At 42.8% G+C, this 25,413-nt stretch overlaps 1 pseudogene; it reads right to left on the bottom strand.

Annotated features, from left to right (window-relative positions):
- Window positions 1–24,030, bottom strand: part of LOC120025093 — a 119,336-nt pseudogene extending 95,306 nt beyond the window's left edge.
- Window positions 24,031–25,413: the final 1,383 nt, after the last annotated feature.

The following is a 25,413-nucleotide window of genomic DNA, read 5'->3' as shown; positions in this document are numbered from 1 at the left end:
TTTTTCTCCCTCCCTTCAGGAGTGGGAAACACTGTAATCTCATTATTGGGGTAATTTAGAGGACAATGTCAGGACACTGGGGGAGGGGAGTGGTGGGTGGGGTGGGGTGTAAAGGGGCCTTGAGAGGTAGAAAGAGATATAATGACCAAAAGAAAGAGAGCGAACGAGAGAGCGTGTGTATGTGTTACAGAGAGACTGACATAGATAGACATTCTTCTGGTTGCTTGCTTATTAATCCTGCACCCCTTGTGGGTTAAATACACACGTCTCATCATCCTAAATCCATCTGTATCGGAGTAGCAGGATTATGCCACAACTCCCCCGGGGTTACAGGGCTCTACAGTGAGTCTTTTTAACTCGCATAGGCACCTACATGTTTTGCTGTGAGACCTGGATTTTTTGCACCTAAAATAATGTTGGATTCTAGCTTTATTACCTCAAATATTTGTAATTGTGCTTCTAAATTTCTTTGTGTGCGCCTACATTTTTCAACTTAGGTGCACACGTGCTCCTTATAAATAAAGCGGAGTTGATTCCCCAATGTCCTACAGCTCCCCCCAAAAAAATCTATGTTATATACACTCAATGGCTAGTTTATTAGGTACACCACCCTGTTCACAAAAATGGTTCGGTCCTACAGACAGGCCACTGAGTGTATAGTTAAGGTATTTTATCATTTTATTGACAAATCTAGGATAGTAATGTAGATTGGGAGAGCGATGAGAGGGATAAAGCAGAGAATGTGAGTTGAGGAACGGGGGATGGAATCGTTGCCTCCAGGGACAAATGTGGTCTGGGGGCGGCAGCACTACAACTAGACCAGCCAACGGCACAGTTCGATAGCATTTTGAGTGGAACATTCCTTTAAAAACCAATATGGTTCACTCTTCAAATCTCCATCAGGGTGCCGTCCCTAAGTATTCCTATCTGTGAGCATGGCTTTCAGTGCAGCTGGTTGAAGAATTAAACAACAGTCTAGCTCTTAATGCAACACTCGACTAATCAGACAATTCATCTTAGATTATCTGTATAATTAAATGCCTTGTAATCCATCAAGAATCTCCCATTTTTAAAAGGCACTGACTGTAACTTAACTCATCCTGTTTTCTAATTTAAACATATGAGCGCGAGATTCCTGTCTGGCGTACAGCAACCATTTTAATTAGAGCCCGAACGATATTATCAGTTCACAGACATTATCGGTCGATATTGGCCTTTTAAAGCTATATCGGTATCAGCCGATAACCGATATTCAATAAATAGGATGGAAAAAGGAAATCTAATGCTTATCTGAACCATAATCATGATGTGTCATTATTGTCACAATGTATGAAATCAACATTGGAAGCATAGTTATTGGATATTTGCTCTTTTGGATAGCAATTTATTAGAATTCAGTGTTGAAAAATGTAATTTTTGGCCTCCCGGGTGGCGCAGTGGTCTAGGGCACTGCATCGCAGTGCTAGCTGCGCCACCAGAGTCTCTATACCACGAAAATTGGGGAGAAAAGAGGATAATTATTTATTTTTTTAATTAATAAATAAAAAAAATGTAATTTTAAAATATTTCATTATATATACAGTGGGGAGAACAAATATTTGATACACTCCCGATTTTGCAGGTTTTCCTACTTACAAAGCATGTAGAGGTCTGTAATTTTTATTATAGGTACACTTCAACTGTGAGAGACGGAATCTAAAACAAAAATCCAGAAAATCACATTGTATGATTTTTAAGTAATTAATTAGCATTTTATTGCATGACATAAGTATTTGATCACCTACCAACCAGTAAGAATTCCGGCTCTCACAGACCTGTTAGTTTTTCTTTAAGAAGCCCTCCTGTTCTCCACTCATTAATTGTATTAACTGCACTTGTTTGAACTCGTTACCTGTATAAAAGACACCTGTCCACACACTCAATCAAACAGACTCCAACCTCTCCACAATGGCCAAGACCAGAGAGCTGTGTAAGGACATCAGGGATTAAATTATAGACAATAATTTTTAAACTCCATGTTAGCAATGAGCATGTGATACAACTGCATTGTTGAATTTTGCTACACCTGCAATAACATCTGCTAAATACAGTGCATTCGGAAAGTATTCAGACCTGTTGACTTTTTCCAAATTGTTACATTATACAGCCCTGTTCTAAAATGTATCAAATAATGTTTCCCCTCATCAATCTACAAACAATACTCCATAACGGCAAAGCAAAAACTGTTTTTTTAGACATTTTTAAACATCAAATTTACATACGTTTTCAGACCCTTTACTCAGTATTTTGTTGAAGCACATTTGGCAGCGATTACAGCCTCAATTCTTCTTGGGTATGATGCTACAAGCTTGGCACATCTGTATTTGGTGAGTTTCTCCCATACTTCTCTGCAGATCCTCTCAAGCTCTGTCAGGATAGATGGGGAGCGTTGCTGCACAGCTATTTTCCGGTCTCTCAAGAAGAGAGATCAGATTCTCTGTTAGATCAGATTCTAGTCCAGGCTCTAGCTGGGCCACTCAAGGACATTGCAACTTGTCCCGAAGCCACTCCTCCGTTGTCTTGGCTGTGTGCTTAGGGTTGTTGTCCTGTTGGAAGGTGAACCTTAGCCCCAGTCTGAGGACCTGAGTGCTCTGAAACAGGTTAAAATCAAGGATCTCTCTGTACTGCTCCGTTCATCTTTCCCTCGATCCTGACTAGTCTCCCAGTCCCTGCCGCTGAAAAACATCCCCACAGCATGATGCTGCTTCACCATAGATATGGTGCAAGGTTTTCTTCAGATGTGATGCTTGGCATTCAGGCCAAAGAGTTCAATCTTGGTTTCATCTGACCAGCGAATCTTGTTTCTCATGGTCTGAAAGTCTTTTAGGTGCCCTTTGGCAAACTCCAAGCAGGCTTGCGTCTGGCCACTCTAACATATAGGCCTGATTGGTGGAGTGCTGCAGAGACGGTTGTCCTTCTGGAAGGTTCTCCCATCTCCACAGAGGAACTCTGGAGTTCTGTCAGATTGACCAGATTGGTTCTTGGTCACCTCCCTGACCAAGGCACTTCTCCCCTGATTGGTCAGTTTGGCCAGCTCTAGGAAGAGTCTTGGTGATTCCAAACTTCTTCCATTTAAGAATGATGGAGGCCACTGTGTTCTTGGGGACCTTCAATGCTGCAGAAATTTGTTGGTACCCTTCCCCAGATCTGTGCCTCGACACAATCCTGTCTCTGACCTATACAGACAATTCCTTCAACCTCATTGCTTGGTTTTTGTTCTGACATGCACTGCCAACTGTGGGAACTTAACAAGACAGGTGTGTGCCTTTCCAAATCATGTCAAATCAATGGAATTTACCACAGGTGGACAATTTGTACAAACATCTCAAGGATGATCAATGGAAACAGGATGCAGCTGAGCTCAATTTTGAGTCTCATAGCAAAGGGTATGAAAACTTATGTAAATTAGGTTTTTCAGTTGTTTTTTAGAAATTAGCAAACATTTCTAAAAGCCTGTTTTCACTTTGTCATTATGGGGTATTGTGTGTGGATTGATGAGGGGGGGGAAAGTATTTAATCCATTTCAGAATAAGGCTGTAACATAACAAAATGTGGAAAAGGGGAAGGGGTCTGAATACTTTCCGAATGCACTGTATGTGTAGGTGACCAATAAAATTTGATTTGATTTTCTTTCTCTGTCCTGTTCATTTTTCCTGAGCACGCATGGAAACACCTGGCCTGCTTCTCGCAAATGTCAAATAGTTATCAGTCATTTTTTATTCACCTTACATTTACATTTAAGTCATTTAGCAGACGCTCTTATCCAGAGCGACTTACATTTTTAACCTTTTATTTAACTAGGCAAGTCAGTTAAGAACAAACTCTTATTTTCAATGACGGCCTAGGAACAGTGGGTTAACTGCCTTGTTCAGGAGCAGAACAACAGATTTGTACCTTGTCAGCACGAGGATTTGAACTTGCAACCTTTCGGTTACTAGCCCAACGCTCTAACCACTAGGCTACCCTGCCGCCTTCACCTCACACAGTAAATCGACAGTCATTTAAATGTTGTTATTTTAAAGGTTTTTTTTTTTACCATCCATTCAAAATATAATACTCCATACTTTCATTGTCAATTCATTATCTTATAGCCTACTTTCAGTAAAGAATAAGGTAAGCCTTTGTTTTTTAAAACTTTTTTAAGGAAAGAATAAATATTTGCTTGTGTGTCTGACATACTGTACGCTGGTGGCTTTGATTAAAGGGTGCTTTTACAGCGGTGTGCGTTTGTGAGTTAGCTGATTCTCTCTATATGCCTACATGTCCATTCAAAAATGTTCCTAAAGTAGCCCGTCTGGAATCCATCTCTTTATTTAGACTCAAATGCTCCTGTCATGATTTAATCTTGTAAACTGCCTCTTCAAGTAGCTTAGGCTACATTATTTCATTAAGACGTCCTCTCTTTGAAGAAAATGTGTCAACGCCACTGCTATCGAATGACCTCAGCAGCATGGTTTGTGACGTCATACAAATATTTCGGGAAAAGTGGGAGAAAACCCATTGGACTTCATTTGAATGGTTTTGTGTGTACAAATGGGATCTGCATTTAAAAAAAAATATGTGCAGAAAAGCCAACAGACAAGGTAAGCATATATCTTTATTTTCACTCCATTTTTGGGGAGGCAGGTAGCCTAGAGGTTAGAGCGTTGAGCCAGTAACCGAAAGGTTCCCAGGGGGCCGAAAATCCACAATCATGTTAAGGCAGCCCTCCGCACCTCTCAGATTCAGAGGGGTTGGGTTAAATGCAGAGAACACATTTCAGGTGAAGACATTCAACTGACTAGGTATCCCCCTGTATTTATTTAACTAGGCAAGTCAGTTAGGAACAAATTCTTACTTACAATGACGGCCTACACCGGCCAAACCCTAACGACGCTGGGCCAATTGTGCGCCTCCCTATGGGACTCCCAATCACGGCCGGTTGTGATACAGCCTGGAATCGAACGCGAGTCTATAGTGAGGCCTCTAGCACTGAGATGCAGTGCCTTAGACCGCCGTACCAGTCGGGAGCCTAATGTTGTGTCCATTAATGTTGTGTCAATACAAAAACGCAACAGATCCTTTCCAGACTGGCATTTCTTAATTTGTTGATTAATATTTATTAGTAATAACCTGAATAATAATAAATGATAATAACGAAGTATAATGGTTTGTTTCATGTAGGTTTTTTATTAAAAGCATATCCATGTAAACCTGTGTAAAAACAGAATTGTGACCTCCCCTTTTTTGACCACCCTGAACAGCTATGTTGTTGACGTGTACATTGGCCTGGCCAATTACTGTAAACCTCAAATTCCAAGACCGTCACAGCCCTAATCGGTCAGGCTCAAATTTGAATTACATATCCTTATATTCAGGGATGCAAACTGTTGAGGGCTCAAAAAGGTGACACTTTTTTTTGCACTGAAACAAAAAAATCCCTGCTAGGGGGGAAATTCAGGTTTTAACTAATTAAACAACAAAGAATGTGATCTACATGATCAGTCTGTGTGTAAAATAAAGTGTGAACCTAACTCAAAGCTAAAAAAAATGTAAAGAAAGCAATCCAATGTTATTTGTTGCTTAGACTTTACTGCAAATGACACTCAAGTCTTGAGGAAAAACAATACACTAATATTGCAGTTAGCCATGACAGCCTTTATAATAGAACGCTTGTGACCACACACATCTAAATATTGCACTTGGGGAAAAAAACATCTTAACGTAGAAATAGAACGAAACAAACAGGAATTCTATTTTGCTCTATTATAGTGGCCATTATAGTAGACATTGATCAAGTGCACAAGGCTACATGTGTGCAAAAATAACGTTCACCAAGTAAAAAATGTAATAACCCCCCCCTCACTCACACGTGTTACTGTCAAGTTCAACACAACAAAAGCAATCTCTTTGGGCTACACATGATTACATTGTACACTTTCTGCCTGTGGACATCTGTTCTACAATGTGCCAGCAGAGCATGATACCCTTTGTTGGCATAATTTTTCTCTTTCAGGCAGACAGTACACCTGGCATACCCCTTTTTATACACTGACTGAAAAAGTGAGAAAGAGTGTGGTGTTCCTTTCACCTCTATGGTGGCATCCAGCTTAAGCCAGGCCCAGCTCCAGCTCCACTTCAACCCTGACTCCACAAGCAACACCTCATTTTCACATAATTCTCTCATTCTGAAAATTAACCACATTCTTTAGAGGGAAAATATCAGTTCACGGATAGTTTGTTAGCTAGTTAACATTTCACACAGATTGCCAGGGTCCAATAAGCAACTAACACAATGTAACTTGAGGAAAGGCAAGGAGTCGTAAACCAGTTAATACTATAGCGAATTGGTTAGGTTACTAAGGTTAGCTAGCTAACGTTACAACATCAGATGCGCTAACGTTAGCTGTCTATTAGCCAGCTAATTTTCACACAAAAAACTCAATTATTTGATCAGGTAAGTTTTCTAATGTTGCTCAACATTTCTCTGGCTAGCTAACGGAGAATTCAATCCAGTTGGCAAGATACTTAATGCTAACAATACTTGTTCCACCACACTTTTCACTCACCTCAAACTTTCCAAATGCCAGTTGTTTTTCGTTTGTAGCTCTTGAAGTACACTTCATCATCTTCTCACCCCCTTCTCCATGGTCAGGCTTCTCACCTACCTGTTCGTTATCGTGCAAGCGCTGATGATGTAACGAGCAAATTGGTTGTCTTTTCTCTCTTCAGTTGCGTGCTACATTCTGTTATGTGAACGACTGGCTGAGCCTTGGATACAGCCAGTATTGCGCCAAACGTGCATCACTCGTTCGCCAACAACCAGTAGCGACCCCCCCTACCAAAAAACTTTTCTCATCGGATCTACAAGAAGGACGTAGGTCACCTATTTTGGATTCAAAAAGGCAAATTTCGCCGAAAGGTGACAAGTTTACATCCCTGTACATTAACATTTACGGTGGGGTAGTGACAGATACTACACACAGGCACTGTGATTACACACACAAACACGTCCACACACCAGATGAGCGGTTCTGAGGAAAAGAGTGGGTCTTGGGAGCAGAGGAAGGGGTTTTGAGGTGTGTGTATGTGTCAGTATAGGTGTGCATCTGGAGTACAATGTCATGTTCTCACTTCTTTGTCCTGCCGCGCTGGGAGGCCTAGTGTGACACTGCCTGCATGCCAACACACACACCCCGACAGCGAATCAGTGGGCTGTAAAATTAAAAAGTCCCCTCTCTTGCAATCCCAATGTTTTGCTTATACGACACTCCCGTCCATAATGGTAATAACAACACAGACAATAATGGCCCCTAACTCAAAGCTACATTCAGGCATATGCCGATTGAGGACAGTGCCTGGTGGTCTAAGGGTGGTAAATGAGTTTGGTTTGGAAGCACTGTCCATTCATTGGTGGTGCTAGTGGAGAGCTGGTATAAAACGGGTGTAGGTGTTATAAAACACACAGCAGGCGAGAGTGTGGTAGCCCCTTACACTCGTACCTGTATACGGGTTGAAAATGGCAGATTTGGGCACTGATAAATAACTAAATTGGAATGCAGTGGCTGTACAGTAACATGCTATAAATGAAGTCAGCGCTCTGGCTCTGTGCTTCACAGCATTCTATGGGTTTTGACGAACAGACGATTTGAACCTGAGCACCTCGCACAATAAGAAGTTTCCCACATCCCTCCTGCTAATTAAGCAACTTTTGCTCATGTTTTGTTGTCTGAGTAAGGGAAATGCTGTTAATTAAGAAAGAGGTTGCACCAGCAATAGTTTAGGGAGCAGCTGTGGAAGAGCCGAGAGGCAGGGGAGATCAGAGTCAGTCATGGTGTACTAAATTATGTGTGTTACGGGCCAGGCCGACTGACACCCGCTTTATTCAACTCAACCACCTGAAACAAATAAAAAGGTGGCTGGAGGTCACAGAGACCTCTACTGAGAGAGTCCATACTACACTGGGGAAGGGAGTGTGCTAGCCCACACGCTACAGGAGAGGGAAATGTGCTAGTCAACATACGACTAGGGAGGGAATACACTTCCAATATACTTTCCAACTGAAAATATATTTCAAATGTGTTTGCTGAAGCAAAGACTCAAATGTGTTTCCTAATAAATCACAGCAATCGTGTTAGTACAACATCAGAACCAAATTTGCTGTGAGAGAAAGCATTTTGATACTCTTGTTTTGTGGGTCCGTGGTGCCCCCCCCCCCCCCCCGGATAATTTTTATGTTGGACAGAAAAGCTCAGTTCTGGTCACTTGTTATAAAGGACATTCTACTCCAAAATGATCATTTATACATCCAGAAATGAAGCCAATAACATATTGGTAAAATAATTTGTTAACATTATTTTAACATATTGGACCATGCACCATAGCCCATATTATCAGGTATGATATTAGCAAGAAGCATTAACACCTATAGCCCAACTGATGCAGCATAGTGGCTAGAAATAGTCTGAAGCATGTTGTTGCCAATCTTTTAACTAGTTAGCATCCTACTGATGAATTGTATGTCCCAAAACTCTTGCATAAACACAGTGAATATAATGTAGCCCGACCTGTTAGGGTAACCCGCCACCCTGCCTGTACTTCTCACAAATCAAATCATCAAATCAAATGTATTTATATAGCCCTTCGTACATCAGCTGATATCTCAAAGTGCTGTACAGAAACCCAGCCTAAAACCCCAAACAGCAAGCAATGCAGGTGTAGAAGTACGGTGGCTAGGAAAAACTCCCTAGAAAGGCCAAAACCTAGAGAGGAACCAGGCTATGAGGGGTGGCCAGTCCTCTTCTGGTTGTGCCGGGTGGAGATTATAACAGAACATGGCCAAGATGTTCAAATGTTCATAAATGACCAGCATGGTCAAATAATAATAATCACAGCAGTTGTCGAGGGTGCAGCAAGTCAGCACCTCAGGAGTAAATGTCAGTTGGCTTTTCATAGCCGATCATTAAGAGTATCTCTACCGCTCCTGCGGTCTCTAGAGAGTTGAAAACAGCAGGTCTGGGACAGGTAGCACGTCCGGTGAACAGGTCAGGGTTCCATAGCCGCAGGCAGAACAGTTGAAACTGGAGCAGCAGCACGGCCAGGTGGACTGGGGACAGCAAGGAGTCATCATGCCAGGTAGTCCTGACGCATGGTCCTAGGGCTCAGGTCCTCCGACAGAGAGAAAGAGAGAATTAGAGAGAGCATACTTAAATTCACACAGGACACCGGATAAAACAGGAGAAGTACTCCAGATAAAACGAACTGACCCTAGCCCCCCGACACAAACTACTGCAGCATAAATAATGGAGGCTGAGACAGGAGGTGTCAGGAGACACTGTGGCCCCATCCGATGATACCCCCGGACAGGGCCAAACAGGAAGGATATAACCCCACCCACTTTGCCAAAGCACAGCCCCCACACCACTAGAGGGATATCTTCAAACACCAACTTACCATCCTGCGACAAGGCCGAGTATAGCCCACAAAGATCTCCGCCACAGCACAAACCAAGGGGGAGCGCCAAACCAGACAGGAAGATCACGTCAGTGACTCAACCCACTCAAGTGACGCACCCCTCCTCATAGAAACCACTTTATGTCACAATTTCCCCCCCAACACCTTCCCTGGTTGCCACTACTCTTGCTCAACTAAAAATATAATCTGTCTCATTACAATTGTGTCACTCACCCCACCCCCCCAAAAAGTGAGGTAAAAATGGCATTTTACCCAGTATTGCATTTAGCCCCACTACCCCTTATGCATTCATAGCAAATTGCTGAGCGGTAACATGCTTAACATTGCCGCTGCTAAAAACTCTGGGATTAAAATGATGTAGGTCACACATATTTAAGAGTTGAGAAATAAATCAAGTAGGAATGGAAAGCTGGGATCCCCCTCTTTATAACAATGGACATTAAAACTGCTGTTTTGCCCACAAATGTAAGAATTGGTATGCATTGACTGCTTGTCAATGTTTATTTAATGCATTAATAAACATTGGGGGAGGTGTCCAGGGAAAAGAATAAGCTCTGTCCTTGAAAGCTCAGAGTGGTATTGTGGGCTCGTCGGAGAATCTCCATCTTCTCATGGAAAAAGTGCACTCGAAGAATTATGTCACGGGGCCTCTCACCATCCCGGGGCTTTGGGCGCAGCGACCGGTGCGCACGATCAATCAGGGGCTTTACATCTAAGGCAAGAACATCCTTCAGCAGCCCAGAAACGAAATCCGTGGCGCGAGGCATTTCTGCTGACTCTGGGACCGATACAAGTCTCAGGTTATTGCGGCGAGAGAATCCCTCTAAACTCACACAGCTCTCCTTCACCTTTTTCAAATCCGCAGCTAGGCGTTTCACGTCAGCCTCCAGGGATGTAGTTAAATCGGAGACATTGGTAGCAGAGGTCTCCAGTGCTGCAATCGTTGTAGTGTGCGATGCTGTTGTTGTTTTGAGTGATGTGATTGCTGGCACCGTCTCGTTCCACAGGATGGTTAGATCTGCTTTTAAAGTATCAGAAACCTCCTGTATTCGGGCCTCAATCGAAGCAACCACCTCTATTTTCATTTCAACTATCTCAGAGCGTAGTAGTTTGATGGCCTCAAGAATGTTCATTTCAGCGCCGCCAGGCCAAGCCGCACCCCCGGGTAAAGTGTGAGTCCCCGGGCCCTCAGACTCAGGAGAGGGCGGTGATGAGAGTGGGTTTTGTAGGCCGGGTTTTCTCAGTCATGTTTTTGGCCTTATGTTTCGTCGACATGCTGACATGGACCCAAAATAACGATGTTTTGTTTTGCCTTATGGCAAGGTGGTCCATCATGCTGTAAAAGGCATTGTCCGTCACAAAACTGTTCCTGGATGGTTGGGAGAAGTTGCTCTCGGAGGATGTGTTGGTACCATTCTTTATTCATGGCTGTGTTCTTAGGCAAAATTGTGAGTGAGCCCACTCACTTGGCTGAGAAGCAACCCCACACATGAATAGTCTCAGGATGCATTACTGTTGGCAAGACACAGGACTGATGGTAGCGCTCACCTTGTCTTCTCCGGACAAGCTTTTTTCCGGATGCCCGAAACAATCGGAAAGGGGATTCAGAGAAAATGACTTTACCCCAGTCCTCAGCAGTCCAATCCCTGTACCTTTTGCAGATTATCAGTCTGTCCCTCATGTTTTTCCTGGAGAGAAGTGACTTCTTTGCTGCCCTTCTTGACACCAGGCCATCCTCCAAAGGTCTTTGCCTCACTGTGCGTGCAGATGCACTCACACCTGCCTGCTGCCATTCCTGAGCAAGCTCTGTACTGGTGGTGCGCCGATCCCGCAGCTCAATCAGCTTTAGGAGACGGTCCTGGCGCTTGCTGGACTTCTTCACAACAATTGAACCGCTCTCCTTGAACTTCTTGATGATCCGATAAATGGTTGATTTACGTGCAATCTTACTGGCAGCAATATCCTTGCCTGTGAAGCCCTTTTTGTGCAAAGCAATTGGTGCTCAATAGAACTAATAGGAGCTGGCAGGGTGAAGAATGCCCTAAAATAAGGCCTGTTTTTTTGTGATTACTTCAAAACGACAGCAAGCAGGTGGGAAATATGGTCATATTATGAAACTGGGCTCTACGGCGCATGCAATGAACTATTTTTTATCAGAAAAAAGCGTTGTTAAAAATGTCCTGTGTCCAGCCTTCCACCATTAGCTCTGACAAATTGAAAACCCTAGTCATTGGCGACTCCATTACACACAGTATTAGACTTAAAAGGATCATCCAGAGGGCAGGGCCACTGCCCCTCCCAAAATATATAATTTGGAGATAATTGTCCCTCTTTCTGGGACTCACCAACAAACAGGACCAAGCCTGGCCTGCTGAGGAGTGACGGACTCCATCCTAGCTGGAGGGGTGCCCTCATCCTATCTATAAACACAGACAGGGCTCTAACTCCTCTAGCTCCACAATGAGATAGCCAGTCTGCCAACTTAGTGGAGTCTGCCACTAGCACAGTCATTGTAGTCAGCTCAGCTATCCCCATGGAGACTGTGTCTCGATCTAGGTTGGGCAAAACTAAACATGGTGGTGTTTGACTTAGCAATCTCACTGGAATAAAGACCTCCTCCATTCGTCGTGCATATAATATATTTATTAGAACATACCGTTTAGTAGCAATGCATGCAGGAAGCAATGAATATCAACATACTAGGCACACGCATACTGAGAAGCCATTATCTAATGCGTAATTGTTTTTTTCAGCTATTGCCAAACACGCGGGTCTAAAATTATGATTCTATTCCTCAATATCATGGAGTGAATTCGTACTAGATGAAAATCTGAAATGAGTATGACATCCTGGCAAATAAAGCATACAAAATGTTCTACATTTCACCAATGTGTCGGAGGACACACTGTCCAGCTGGCTAGAGCGCGATGGTACAAGGAAATCCCGGCCATCCAAAACCTCCCCTAACCCGGACGACGCTGGGCCAATTGTGTGCCGCCTCATGGGTCCCACGGTCACGGTGGGATTTCAAAAAGGCTTTACGGCGAAAGCAAACCATGATATTATCTGAGGACAGCACCCCATCAAACAAACACATGACAATCATAATTCAACCCGCCAGGCGCGACACAAAACTTAGAAATAACGATATAATTCATGCCTTACCTTTGAAGATCTTCTTCTGCTGGCACTCCAATATGTCCCATAAACATCATAAATGGTCCTTTTGTTCGATAAATTCTGTCGTTATATCTCCAAAATGTCAATTTATTTGGCACGTTTGAATCAGAAAAACACCGGTTCCAACTCGCGCAACATGACTACAAAATATCTAATAAGTTACCTGTAATCTTGATCCAAACATTTCAAACAACTTTCCTAATACAACTTTAGGTATTTTTTTATGTAAATAATAGATCAAATTTAAGACGGGATAAACTGTGTTCAATACCGGACGAAAACAAAATGGAGCGAGCTTTCAGGTCGCGCGCCCCAACCACAACAGTACACTAGACTCGACCCTCGTTCTGAACAGCCATACTTCTTCATTTCTCAAAAGAAAAACATCAACCAATTTCTAAAGACTGTTGACATCCAGTGGAAGTGATAGGAACTGCAAGCAAGTGCCTTAGAAATCTAGATCCATATAGAAACCACTGTCACCTCAAAAACAAAATATTCATGGATGGTTTGTCCTCGGGGTTTCGCCTGCCAAATAAGTGCTGTTATACTCACAGACATAATTTTAACAGTTTTAGAAACTTTAGAGTGTTTTCTATCATAATCTACCATTATATGCATATCCTAGCTTCTGGGCCTGAGTAGCAGGCAGTTTACTTTGGGCACGCTTTTCATCCAAAATTCCAAATGCTGCCCTCTATCCCAAAAAAGTTAAGCACAACAAAGTCAAGGTATTGGAGTGACCATCACAAAGCCCTGACCTCAATCCTATAGAAAATTTGTGGGCAGAACTGAAAAAGCGTGTGCGAGCAAGGAGGCCTACAAACCTGACTCAGTTACACCAGCTATGTCAGGAGGAATGGGTCAAAATTCACCCAACTTATTGCGGGAGGCTTGTGGAAGGCTACCCAAAACGTTTGACCCATGTTAAACCATTTAAAGGCAATGCTGCCAAATACTAATTGAGTGTATGTCAACTTCTGACCCACTGGGAATGTGATGAAAGAAATAAAAGCTGAAATAATCACTCTCTCTACTATTATTCTGACATTACACATTCTTAAAATAAAGTGGTGATTCTAACTGACTTAAGACAGGGAATTTTTCCACGGATTAAAATCTAGGAATTGTGAAAAACTGAGTTTAAATGCATTTGGCCTAGGTGCATGTAAACTTCCGACTTCAACTGTAACTAGAAAAGGATTGGCTGATTAGCGTGTTCAGAAGGGTAGATAGAAATGTATCTAACAGGGGTGTAGACCAGGGGTGGCCAATAATTTAGACCCGAGGGCCACATAGGGCCGCATAGATTGTTTTCGGCCCGATTTGTTCATCAAAAGAAAAAAGGGCAGGTATTTGAAAATCGTATCCTGTAGGTCCATTATAATTTCGATATACTTTCTATAAAAGTTAAGAGACGTTCAAGAGTGGCCTGGAGTGGCCAGTGCAATCAAAAACGCAATGTTTATATATACTGTGAAAATTATGATATGCCCTTTTAGTGTAAGCCTTTTGAAAAGACTGCCTGATATTTCTGCCTGTTTTGGTGGGATGGAGTTTTGGCCTACCTGGTGACATCTGAGAAGGGGCTACGAGAAAAGGATTGCGCTACACACAAAACAGCAAACCCATAGCCCTCGTAATACAATCCATTTTCAACTTCCCTCACAAATATTTCTCCCTCTCATATCCTCCTATCCTCTGGTCTGGCTGGTCTAGTGACATGGGTTCAAATCCAGCCAACAGTCCTTTGACACAATCTCTCTATCTTCTCCCACTGTCGTTCTCTTTCACCATCTGTTCAATGAAATCAGAAAATATATTTTTAAGAGATACTTCTTTCTGTTTTGCTGAATGACATGAGGGCGAGGTGCAGGAGAGGAGCCAGAGTGTTTATCACCATGACAGGGGTTGCAGCAGGTCGACATAACCCTCATCCACCGCCACCCCGATGACAGGGATAACAATACCCAGTCCAAACCCTGCTTTTCATCTTCCTGCAACCATCCCGTTTCCTACCCATTCTCTCCCATCCTTAACCCCTTTGACTGGAAAATTCCTCCACCCCTCTTCACCATCCTCTTAAACCGTTTCCCCTCCTCTCCCCCCGGCTATCCTCTATCCCCTCCCTCGGGGCCTACCCGGTGGCAGCACATAAGGGATGGCCTTGGAGATGGACGCTGCCTGCTTCCAATGACAGTGCAGGGTTGGGGGAGGAAGAGGGGCAATAAGGGTGTGAGCCCGTTATCAGCACTCCACAGTCCCCGGCTGAGAGGCGCTACAGCGCGTAATGAAGTCGCAGTGTTTTAAATCAAGCGCCGTCACCGCCATAGCAATTGTGAATTTATATTTTAAAACCCGCACTGCCGAGTTCTTTTGCTCACCTTGTCCTTGAACACGTCCGGGTACATGAAGTCCCCGTAGCTTTCTGTGCGCACTTTATCCTGAAAGGAAGGAACAAAGGACATTCAGGTCATCCGTTACCACGGGCATAGAAAACATAATCATAGAGCATGTCTTCAGAAACAACATAACACACTGAAACGAATGATCCAATCACCCGAGACCGAGGTGTGTGTCACAGCCGGGCGTATGGTTTTATGTCTATGTGATGGAGAGTTTCCGTGAAAACTAGAGGGGAGATGACCACAGGATTCTGGAGTGCCATGTTTGTGTTTGTGCGTGGTGTCATCTCGTTGAAATCAGAGCTGACTGGGGGATTTGACTCCACGGAAAACGAGTACAATGCTTGCTCGGCGTAGAAATCTAAAGAAGAGTAGACTCATTCTAACATAGAAATAGAAAGGACTGGCTTCCTTTCAACCATTCCACATGGAATCTAGTTGGTCAGACTGGCTAATTAACCTGCCAATCAAATCCTTACGCTTTTCAGAGGGAGGCCCTTTACATACCCATGAAACACACATTTATCTCAAACTCATAACTTATCCTCACTCACTTCGGATGATGCCTTCGCATGCTTTTGATGAGGTGACAGAAACCGAACAAAGTGATAAAATCTTTTGCCAAATTACAGTTAAATCCCATAGGAGCGGTTTCCCGGAAACAGAGATTCTCCATTGAGCTTGCTTTTAATCCAGGACTAGGTTTAAGAGCGTCAAGGAAACCACCCTCACCCCATGGTATTGAAATAAATTAATTGTATCTGTTCCAAAGACTGATCTGACATGACAGCTGACCTCATATTCATTAAACTAGGCTGACATGAGGCGCGAAGGATCCTTGGAGCAAGGATGATTGAAAACCAGAGCTTCTAGTAATAGAGAACTGATTCTTCCAGATTTATCTTCAATAACTTGACCAGAGATGCAGATTCAACTTTGATGATGGGTCAGGGAAGGAAGTGGGAGGGTTAAATGGTGAGACTACATTTCTCTCTCGCCCTGTCTTACGCACGCACGCTCTCTCACACACACACACACACATACATACAGTGTGATCCACTTTATGGCAGCCCGTAAAAGAGTTGACGATCTTCTACCGCAAACCTGTCACGTGGTTCCCCTTTCCTCCGAGGAAGGGTTTTTGATGGAGTTTAGTCTGACGTATATATAGTGCTAAGCACCAATCAGAGAGAGGCAAAGAATCATGTCGAAGCACTGCGGTAAGTGAGAGAAGAAGAGAGGGTTGACCACCTAGCATTCCTACCCACACAACTTCGAATGCTTAAGAAGTGTGAAATATAATCACCACATCTCAAAGCTCCACCATGTTATAGTAATGCTGATGTTTCGCATGAGAGCTCACTCCTTATTGCTGATTTGTCACTTTGAGAAAAATGGCATGTTATCAACATCGTAGTTTGCATAGAGACGATCATTTTAATTTAATGCTACATCGAGCCTTTCAGATAAACCGCACTGCTAAACCTGCGTCCCTCCTCTCTCTGCAGTGGCTACTGAGTTAAGAATAAACAGCGGTTTAATAGAGGGCATGAATGTATGCATATGTGCAGGCATGCCATTGTGGCAGCGGACCTTAAGCATCTCTTCGTGGATGCTGTAGTGGCCATATGAGCTGAAGTAGGCCTCGTCCTCATCCTCCCGGAGCTCAGCCACGGCACCCAAGGCCCCGACCCACATCTGCAATCAATACTAGACCCTGGGCCAGCAACTTGAAACAAATACCATAGTATTTTACAACAGAGTAGGATGAGGTTGCCCCTAGACCCTGATCTAAGGTCAGTTTTGCATTCCCCCCCATGGTTTAAGGTTCGGATTGGCTGATCCTAGATCAATGCGTACGGGCAACTTCTATCAGGAACGTATTGGAACAGATTTACAGCAGCACAGTCACACACGTACAGCACCAACTGCACAACCTTCCGAGAGGACATAGCAGTAAATGGAAAGAGAGCATCTATATCCCCCCATCCTCTCCACCCCCCACTCTATGCAGTATTGGAATTTTCCCTCCCTTCTCCTTTTCCTCCTAGTCAAAGGAAAGGCCTCTCCAATACTGAGTTCACTGAGTCCCCCTGCTGGCCGCAGGTGGGAGGTGCAAGTGTGAGAATGAGAAACACCAGTGCCATCAAATGCAGGGATCCAGAGTGTGCCCATTTGGTCGCAATATGAGACCATTTTGACTTGACTGTGCAAGTAAAAAATGTATTGGTCACATCAGTGCCAGCTGCAAATTCTAGGTGGTTACTTCACTCAAACCTTTGTATTTTTGTGGCAGCTAAAATAATGATTTGGTCAAAAAGTTAAGTCCATTACCCTGGCCTGATTCCTTAATGAAAGTGTCTGCCCTGCCCCTGTACCAGTTTCACTGGTAGCTGCTGTGAAGAGAGACACTCTCACTCCCACCGAGCACCCCAAGGAGAGGAAGAGAAAATGTGTCCTGGAGTAACACACTATACTTTACGTCAGAGGTAAACATTTTATTTAAGCAACTATTAAAAGCTTAAATAAAAGAATGCATTTTCAACGGCGAGCGAGTGTTGTGCCTTACCCCTTTCAATGATGATCACATTTTTGGGTTGCACCTCAACTCACACTGGTTGAGCGCCTTCCACTACTTCCCCTTTCGATTGCTACCACGGTGGTGCGTATGCTTCTCATATTTCTTCTGTTAGAAACATTTCAATTTGACCCTATCCATATTGGCCAATTCCCTCGAGTATAAAGGGTTAATGTAGTATTTGTCTTTTTTTTTTTTACATCAGAAATGGTAGTAGTGGTGATGCTAATAACAGTGGTAGTCGCAGTAATTAACAGTAATGTTAATAGTAGCGTGGGCAGCACTGACTTGAGTTTGTGTTGGTCATCCATGGCTCTGGCCAGGGCCTCTGTGCGCTGGGCCCTCTCCTCTGCAGCCTGGGCCCTCTGCAGAAGAGCAGCAGAGGAGTAGCTGGCTTCACACTGGTCCCCAGTAGGGGGGCCAGGCAACATCCCCATCCCCTCACACAGTTCTTCCAGATCTAACAAAAGGGAAAGAGAAAAAGAGAGGGGGGAGGACTCACTTGAACACATTCAAAACACAGGAAGATAAGACTGCCTACTCTAACAGTACTGTGTACAATTGCATCTCTGCCAAACATGCAATGCTCCAAACCTCCTTTGTCTGAACCATGCCAGTGACGTCATCCCATGCAAATAATGCTAGATAAAAGAAAACAGCACTGCAGTTTCACTGTTTATAGGAACAGCTTGCAGGCTTTGTTGGTTTTAAACAGATTCAAGTTCTTCTTTAAAACAACATTGGATATTGATGCAAAACGCCACATCTGGTGAAAACATTCTAAATATACCCGTAATGCGGTTACCCTTTATCCGCACTTGATTAAATTGAGGCCCTTTGAGTTGAACAATGAACCTGTGAATGCCAGTACCTATCTGCAGTAAGGGGTCATCCTGTAAAGCTGGCCTCAAGTACTCATCACTCCCCCAGGGAATTGAACACTCCGATATCGTAGACAGGCTCTGCCCACTGCACTTCTGCAAACACAGTCATAATTGTCCATGAACTTGGAAAACCAAGGATGTACTTGGCACGACATAGAAAGGCGATCAGTTTTTAATGTTAAGAAGTAACTGATTCATTTCGGAGGTTCGAGAACCTAAAGTTCATGATTAATCAAATCATAGCTATAAAAGAACACAATTGCAAATCTATAATTATGTTTTGTTTACATGTGTGTTGGAGAAGGCTCCTGCACACGGTATGCTTGCAATAATTATCAGCAATGGGGCTTTCCACACAAGATATATGCCCAAAGATCATTCTGAAGTGTTGTATCTTCCTGAAATGAAATCCCTGGAAAGGTCATTTGGGGGAAGGATGTTTGGCATACATTTGAAATCCTTTGGGTGGGGGGAAAGCATCACTTATTTAATTAAGACACTACAATGATTTGTTTGTAGATACTACAAAGCCAGTGTTGGTGTCATTTGAAACCGTATCGGACGATCTGAGATATGAGTACTGTTAAGATTAGGAATACAATTTCTTTAAATAAATGTATGGCTAATTAAAAACGACCCTTTCTGATTATATTCCTAACTTTAATTATTTCTCAGAAATTATTTTGGATACTGATTTCAAAAGCATGCCAAGCAATCGTACCGCAAATACCCTTTCTATGGATTTCCTTTCAGTAAGATCCGAAATACTATACACTGAACAAAAATATAAATGCAACATGAAACAATTTCAACGATTTTACTGAGTTATAGTTCATATAAGGAAATCAGTCAGTAGAAATCATTTAATTAGGCCCTAATCTATGGACTTCACATGACTAGGCAGGGGCGCAGCTTGGGGGCCAACCCACTTGGGAGCCAGGCCCAGCCAATGAGAATTAGTTTTTCCCCACACCAGCGACTCCTGTGGCGGGCCGGGCGCAGTGCGTGCTAACCAAGGGGGCCAGGTGCACGGTGTTTCCTCCGACACGGCTGGCTTCCGGGTTGGAGGCGCGCTGTGTTAAGAAGCAGTGCGGCTTGGTTGGGTTGTGCTTTGGAGGACGCATGGCTTTCGACCTTCGTCTCTCCCGAGCCCGTACGGGAGTTGTAGCGATGAGACAAGATAGTAATTACTAGCAATTGGATACCATGAAATTGGGGAGAAAAGGAGGTAAAAAAAATTATTATAATAATTTTAAAAAAAAAAGCAAATTACGGACTCCACTTTGAATCTGCGTATTTCTCCAAAGCTCAGTTGTCCTGAGTCTGCACAGAACTGCCAGGACCTAGGATCATAGGACGCACTGAAGTGTTTTAATCCTGTATCTCTTGACACATTCATGAAAATAGTCATGGCCTCTAAACCTTCAAGCTGCATACTGGACCTTATCCCAACTAAACTACTGAAAGAGCTACTTCCTGTGCTTGGCCCTCCTATGTTGAACATAATAAATGGCTTCCTATCCACCGGATGTGTACCAAACTCACTAAAAGTGGCAGTAATAAAGCCTCTCTTGAAACCTTGACCCAGAAAATGTAAAAACAGCACGAGACAAAAAATAAATAAAAATGAACACAAGGCTTTCACCGTCGACTAGGAATGCCTCGGAGAGTCGATCGCGATTGACCGGTTTGTGACTGCTGCTCTAGAAAGTTGAGTGAAGTTCAATCTCATGCTGATATTTCTGCACTGACTGCTGCACAGCAGTCTCTGAATACTGCACACGCAACTTAGCGGGAACATTGCTTGGAACTCTGAGCTCCCCCCAATGTTTTCCTATGGACAGGTATGCTGGTCTATTTCGTCAACCATCTCACAAAGTGTATATTTTGATTTGTTTAAATTGACCGACACCATTTTCAAATCTGGATAATCTCCTCTTTCTAATAACATAAGGTTGAGCAGCGTACTCTGCTGTCATCGATTGTTAGACCAGAAATAGTTGTTGCCTTTTTTTTCTTCTACTTCCTCCTTACGCAGACATAAGCACACTTGACACCATCGAGGTGTGGATGTCTACTTTCTACACGAGTTGTTATTTTTCATTTTCCTCCTAAGAACAGATTGTAGTGGTAAAATAAAAAGGTAGAAATGTTTGTGCCATTTAAGGGATATGGAATTCTAAGCATCACTCCAGTCAGAAGAAGCTCAGCGAAGTTTCATTTCAATGAATTTGCTATGGCCTCACTCAGTCAACATTATTTGGCAGTTTTTCAGCTTTGGGTGAATTTTGACTCATTCTATTGTCCAGCCTACTCCTGTCCAGGCCCGCTAGCCTGGCGCTGGCTGTGTTCTCTATGTGGTCTTAAGCATTAGCATGTAGCATGCAGCCCTGGGTGTATGTGTGCCATTCAGAGAGTGATTGGGCAAGACAAAATATTTAAGTGCCTTTGAACGGGGTATGGTAGTATGTGCCAGGCACACCGGGCTGTGTCAAGAACTGCAACGCTGTTGGGGTTAACACTCAACAGTTTCCCGTGTGGATCAAGAATGGTTCACCACCCAAAGGACATCCAGCCAACTTGACAACTGTGGGAAGCATTGGAGTCAACATGGGCCATACCATATGTGAATGAACTATTAGGATTGTCAAGGGAGAGTGTAAAACTGTTCATTTTTGATTGCCAAAGCAAGTGGAATAAACAATGTTAACATATGTTTGACTGTAGGCTACAAATGCAACCTTTTTTGGGGACATTAAATGTACTGTTCGATTAATACATGGCTACTACTATGAGTACTATGTACCTCCCTTCCTTCTCTTGAAAAGTAATATGTGAACGTAATTGCTACATTTTACCTGGGATATCAAATATTTTATAAGTTACATAACGAAGACAAAATTATATTTCATGATATTACTTTGTCTTTACAAATCTATTCACTATTGGCCAAATGCAGTCACCATCCACTTCAGCTAGCATTTCCTGTTTGTAGGCCTGTTTAAAAATGTACGGTAAAGCACTTTTGATGAAGTGTAAAAAATGACACTGGCTGTATTATGATGCATGTGCTGGTATTTTATGTACAATAAGGTTTCCAATATTCTTAAATCTGACATGGGTTTAAGTTACCATTATTATTATTATTATCTCATATGGCTGAATTGTAGTGTGTAGAGAATTGAATTGTAGAGCATGACACAAATATTAATTTTCAAAGTTTGCTGCTTCAGTGTAGATATGTGTCAGATGTTACTATGGAATACTGAAGTATAATTACAAGCATTTCATAAGTGTCAAAGGCTTTTATTGACAATTACATGAAGTTGATGCAAAGAGTCAATATTTGCAGTGTTGACCCTTCTTTTCAAGACCCTTGCAATCCGCCCTGGCTTGCTGTCAATTTACTTCTGGGCCACATCCTGACTGATGGCAGCCCATTCTTGCATAATCAATGCTTGGAGTTTGTCAGAATTTGTGGGTTTTTGTTTGTCCACCCGCCTCTTGAGGATTGACCACAAGTTCTCAATGAGATTAACGTCTGGGGAGTTTCCTGGCCATGGACCCAAAATATCAATGTTTTGTTCCCCGAACCACTTAGTTATCACTTTTGCCTTATGGCAAGGGGCTTCATCATGCTGGAAAATGCATTGTTCGTCACCAAACTGTTCCTGGATGGTTGGAGAAGTTGCTCTCGGAGGATGTGTTGGTACCATTCTTTATTCATGGCTGTGTTCTTAGGCAAAATTGTGAGTGAGCCCACTCCCTTGGCTGAGAAGCAACCCCACACATGAATGGTCTCAGGATGCTTTACTGTTGGCATGACACATGGTAGCGCTCACCTTGTCTTCTCCGGACAAGCTTTTTCCCGGATACCCCAAACAATTGGAAAGGGGATTCATCAGAGAAAATGACTTTACCCCAGTCCTCAGCAGTCCAATCCCTGTACCTTTTGCAGAATATCAGTCTGTCCCTGATGTTTTTCCTGGAGAGAAGTGACTTCTTTGCTGCCCTTCTTGACACCAGGCCATCCTACAAAAGTCTTTGCCTCACTGTTCGTGCAGATGCACTCCCACCTGCCTGCTGCCATTCCTGAGCAAGCTCTGTACTGGTGGTGCCCCAATCCCGCAGCTGAATCAACTTTAGGAGACGGTCCTGGCGCTTGCTGGACTTTCTTGGGTGACCTGAAGCCTTCTTCACAACAATTGAACTGCTCTCCTTGAAGTTCTTGATGATCCGATAAATGGTTGATTTAGGTGCAATCTTACTGGCAGCAATATCCTTGCCTGTGAAGCCCTTTTTGTGCAAAGCAATGATGACGGCACGTGTTTCCTTGCAGGTAACCATGTTTGACAGAGGGAGAACAATGATTCCAAGCACCACCCTCCTTTTGAAGCTTCGTGTTAACGAGAGAATCACTGACATGATGTCAGCTGGTCCTTTTGTGGCAGGGCTGAAATGCAGTGGAAATGTTTTTGGGGGATTGAGTTCATTTGGATGGCAAAGAGGGACTTTGCAATAAATTACAATTCATCTGATCACGCTTCATAACATTCTGGAGTATATGCAAATTGCCATCATACAAACTGAGGCAGCAGACTTTGTGAAAATTAATATTTGTGTCATTCTCAAAACTTTTGGCCACAACTGTATTTACAGAATAACCTGTGTTGTACCATTTTTCATCCACTCGATGGCAGTAATGTGCTACCACTTTCAAGAGGTCTACTGTGAGAGTTTTTCTATTCACCCTTCAAGTACAGAGCAAATGTCCAAATGAATGAAATTCCCTGAATGTTGCTTTATGGATGTTAGATATGACTGGTTGTGATCCAGTCACGTGACATGCAAAGTCATATGTAACAGATGTAAATCGTACTCTCCTTGCGTTGTGTTTTGTCCAAATAAATCACCCCAGCCAGTGGTCCCAGTTGAACATTATTTATTGTCTGTTGTTAAATAGGAAACAGCACGTTAGTTGTGCAGGGCTCAACGATGTTGATGGCTGTCGATGGTAAAATCTGTAGCATGAAGACAACTGTGTTAGCAGTGGGCTTATGTGACCATTACATCGGTGTATGCTAGCTAACACACTTATTTACAGCAATCATATGCCAAAACACATCCCAGAAAGCCCCTCAATCCCTAACAGGTACCATATACCCACACATGTATAAATCAGTAATGTACAGCAAACTTGTACACATTGTAAAATATAAAATTGTAAACAGTATTCAGAACGTGACCTACCCCTTGCATCACATTTTCATACTGGGGAGACCTGACGTTCGCGATCTATCTGCATCCCCCTATCTGCATGCGGGGCCAATCACAACACGCCTTATTGTCATCAGAGTTGAACCAATCAATAAGAATGCCTGAACATTGAATACACCTTTCTTTAGACGCAAGTGGAAACATAACCAACCCTGTTACACATACAAAGTGGGTAATGTTGAGCCCCCAACTCCTGTCTGTCACTCACATCCATTAAACATCTTAAACATATAGTTGAAGGTGTGGTCTGTACCTTGTGAATATTCCTTTTTGATTGCACAAATATTCCCATTTGTTGTCTCTGCTATAAAATAAAGAAGAGAGGGGAGGGGTCAGATAAGATGCAAAGGCCTGAGGCTACAGCCCACTACCAAATGACCAGCCAGTCTAAACATCTGCAATACACTCTCCTCCCCCACTTACTTACACGAATACAATTCAAGGAAGATGTTAAGTCTGTATTCACAGGGTAGCATTGCTGATCTCAGATCACTGATTGGATCCCTCTATGTAGTCTATTATATGACAAGTCACGTGTAATAAAAAGCTTTTTTCTAAAGTGTTATAAATGCTAATTTGCACAAAAAAAATCTCAAACCCAGTTTTTGCTTTGTCATTACAGGGTAGTGTGTAGATTGAATCAATTTTAAAATTAAGGCTGTAACATAACAAAATGTGGAAAAAGTCAAGGGTCTCAAATGGACTCCAAGAATAACTCCTGCTCGCTACTGCCACCCTGAGGACTTTCAAAGCTACTAACTTATTTGAATAGGCATTTTTCCAATGCTAAAAATCTTGTTTATATCCGAAGCAAACATTTCTTTGGTTGTCAATAACAATGACTTAAGTGTGTGTATAGGCAATGGCATGGAAAAAATACATTTTTTGAATCATTTTCGGCACTGTGGCCCAAGAAACAGGTGTGAGGAGTCTGAATCAATGATATTCCCTATAATGTCATCAATTCAATATTAAAAGACAAATTGTGTCATCTCCACGATAACTTATTACATGTGACTTGTCCTATAATGGGAAGTTGATCACGTGTCCAGTCCTCAGTGCTGAAACAGCAGCTGCATCTGCATCTGCTGACTACATAGAGACCTGATTAGTGATCCTAGATCAGCAATGCTACCCTGAGACACTTTGTGAATACAGACTTAGATCTTCTTTGAATTGTATGTGCATAAGTAAGTGGGGGCGGGGAGAAGAGTGTACTGTAGGTGTGTGTGGTACCCTGACTGGTCAAATGTTAGTGGGCTGTAGGCTCAGACATTTATTAACATGTCAGTGGCAGTAATTCTGAAAAACAACTATATTTTATAGCAGAGAGAACAAACTGGAATATTTGTGCTATTAAAAAGGGAATATTTACAAGGTACAGACCACACCTTCAACTGTATATGTTTAAGATATTTAAAATGGGTGAGGAGTTAGGGGTTCAACATTACCCACTTTGTATGACACTTGAACGTTGCATGTCACGTGTCTGGTATCCATCAAAGCAACATTCTCAATGCAAATGCAGGGAATTGTGTTAATTTGGACATTTCCTCAGTACTTGATGGGTCGTGGCCAGTAGTGAATAGATGTGTAA

This window comes from Salvelinus namaycush, chromosome 30 (genome assembly GCF_016432855.1).
Source record: "Salvelinus namaycush isolate Seneca chromosome 30, SaNama_1.0, whole genome shotgun sequence".
Classification (NCBI taxonomy): Eukaryota; Metazoa; Chordata; class Actinopteri; order Salmoniformes; family Salmonidae; genus Salvelinus; species Salvelinus namaycush.
Note: the sequence above shows the minus strand (reverse complement) of the source record. Positions and strands in the feature narration are given on the sequence as shown.